Consider the following 2,827-nt stretch of genomic DNA (forward strand, 5'->3'; position numbering starts at 1 on the left):
GGGCCCGGCGCCCGGCCAGCGATACCGGCCCCGAGCTGCGCCCGAGCCCTCCGGGACCTTCGGGAACCACACGTGGCTGAGGCCCAAGGGCAGCGGAGAAGGGACACAGCAGGGGACGGCCCCTCTGCCGCTCCCCTGGTTGGGTGGCTCCGTCTTGGCACACCAGGAGGATGTCCAGATGGACAGATGGACGGAGCCTCCCACCTTCACAGCTCCCCAAACCCTGCATGCAAAGGCCAACTCCCACTCAAACAGCTCCACAAGACCAAAGCTGTGTCCACCATCACCCTGCAGAGCAGCCAGGACCGCAGATTGATGGGTGGGCAGGCTCCCCTGGTGCTGGGCAGGCTGAGAGGAGCTGAGCCCTTGTGCGTAGGAACAACTCCGTGCTGTGGTTATGGCCCCTCTGGGAAGGAGCAGGGAGAAAGCTGGACCTTCTACAGCCATCCATAAACCAAGGAGGAACCTGGAGTTTTGGGGAAGGGACAACCTTTACTGTCCTGGGTAAAACGTTAAAGCCTCCCCAGGCGGTGGAAGCTTTGTCCCTGCTGCTGCCCCAGCCTCAGCGGCTTAGAGACAACTGCGTCCTGCTCCATTTATCTGCTGGGTAAAACTGGGAGAACCTCGGGCTCCTGCTTCATTCCCTGAACCATCGCAGCCCTGGGAAGGGAAAGGAGATGGGGAGAGAGACAAAGAGCCCGGCGGCCAAGAGCAGCCCCAACAGGGCACGGCAGGACTGGAGCCACCAGCCCCAGCCTCCTCACCCACCCAAAGAGAGTCTGGAGGTGACCAGGGCACGAGGACAGCGCTGGTGGTCACAGCCCCTCAGCTCTGCAGGACACCCAGGACGTGACACCCAAAAAGGTGACCCCCACTGCGACCGACTGGCGTGGATGAGCAGTTTTACGAGGGGTCTGGTGCGTGGTGCCAGCCCAGAAGCAGGAGGCCCTTGATGGACCTTGCAACCCGAGCAGAGCCGTAAAAAACAAACTCTTTCCTTTGCGAGCTGCAGCCTGGCCTGCGCAGACAGCTCTGGCTCGGCACACAGCGGGGACCAGCAAAAACCAGCAGGGCCCAGCGCTGGCCTCCACGCAGACCATGGCGCGAGGCCGGGGACGCTCCTGGGGAGCACAGAGGTGCCTCTACGCAGGCAGCGGGGGCCGGGGCAGGGGGCTGTGCTGCGGAAGGAGCCGCTTTACGGGAGCTTTACGGAAGGCTCCGGTTTGTTCTCTGCGACCCAGCCCGTCCTCACCCACCTCTCACTCCCTGGCCAATCCCTTCGGAGAGCGGGAGGGCGCTGCCTGCCAGAGGAGAGGCCCCGGAGGCGCCTGCCAAGGCTTTGGGAAGCACAGTGAGCCCGAAAGCAGGGCTGGACCTGCCTGGAGCAGGAGTTCCTGTTCGACAGCATGGGCTGCTGGCTCCCCGGGGCTCTCCTCATCTCCCCAGGAGCTCGGGCTGGACCAGGCTCATCGCTGAGCTCTTTCCAGGACTCTCCTACCTGAAGCGAGGTGTATTTGGCAGGGGGCTGAGAGAAAGAGCAGGGGTGTCCCAGCATCTTCATGGCTGGCAGGACCCCTCCATGGATGTCAGCAGGGGGAGAACATCCCCCTGCCCCAAAGCAGAGCAACCAGAACAACTCTTCTGCACCAAGCATGACAGGAACACAAAGCAGAGGCCACAGCTGCACTCACGTATCAGTAAATTACACAAAGCCTCATCAAAACCTTAACGAACCCAACCAGGTTAGAAATTGGGTCTGCTGCTGGGGGCAGCACGCCAGGGGAGGGCACGCTCCTGCTGAGCACTTCCCAGACGGGGCACAGGCGTTTCACTGCCTCTCCCCATCAGGACACAACGTGTCCATCTCAGGACAGCTTCAAGTCCCAAATGCCCTTCTCACGCCCCTGTGTGGCCTGACTCCTTCCCTGAGCTGGCAGGCAGAGGGAATGGGCTCCCCCCTGTGCACAGCCCTCAGAGGAAGGGGTCTCCCAGATGCATGGGGACGCAGGCTCCCAGAGGAACCCTGGGGCACCAAGGGCACACCCAGAGCTGCAGCAAAGGCCAAGCAGTGAATCCCCAAAGAGGAAGGAGCAGATGCTAGGCAGGACAAGGTGGGCAGATGAAAGCAAACCCGGGCAGCGTCAGCCGCCCCCAGCCCACAGCAGCACCTTCCCGGCAGGGCAGGGCGGGCTCTGCAGCTTTAAGAGTCCTCCCTCCTGGCCCACGGTGTCAGGGAAAAATCTGACACGTTTTTCCTGGTGGATGTGAACCGACAGGCCAGAACAGCCTTTGCCTTTTCCATTCATTTTCCACACAGCCCCCTGGGACTCCTGCTCATGAAAGGGCCGATTGTGCCCCTGCGGAGGAGCGGGCAGGTAGGGCGGGAGCAGCAGCAGCTCCAGGAGCCCAGCACGGCACAGCCCTCACTTAACTCAAAGAAAAACCTGCAGGGGAGGGTGCCCTGGGGCAGAGACCCCCGCACTGCGGCCACCTCATGGCAACAGCCCGAGAAACCAGCCCTGGGCTACCTGGGGCTGACGTTCAGGTCCTCATGGGTTTTGTGGGATGATGGTGGCGGTGTCAGAGCTCCCCATGTTGGTCCTCGCTGTCCCAGCAGGACAAGGTGCCACCCCAGGGCAGAGCAGTGGGGACACAGCACAGTTTGGCAGCTGGCAGCGCCAGGGCAAGCTGCTTAGCCCAGCCCTGGCACAGGGCAGAGCCTGAACCAGCCCCACATCCCCCCGGGGCACAGAGGCCCCTCTCCCCACCTCAATACCAGGTCTGTCTCCTGCGAGCGGCGGAGCTTGGCTTGGAAAAGACAGAGCGA

The 2,827-nt window shown here is 62.6% G+C and overlaps 1 protein-coding gene across 1 annotated transcript in view; it reads right to left on the reverse strand.

Annotated features, from left to right (window-relative positions):
• The window catches only part of LOC104541207 (NEDD4-like E3 ubiquitin-protein ligase WWP2), a gene marked incomplete at its 3' end in the record, with an annotated part of 11,931 nt that overhangs the window by 7,427 nt on the left and 1,677 nt on the right, over positions 1-2,827 (reverse strand). The gene's annotated exons all lie outside the window — the stretch shown is intronic.

The sequence above is a fragment of the Mesitornis unicolor genome, unplaced genomic scaffold, assembly GCF_000695765.1.
Source record: "Mesitornis unicolor isolate BGI_N332 unplaced genomic scaffold, ASM69576v1 scaffold28725, whole genome shotgun sequence".
Taxonomy (NCBI): domain Eukaryota; kingdom Metazoa; phylum Chordata; class Aves; order Mesitornithiformes; family Mesitornithidae; genus Mesitornis; species Mesitornis unicolor.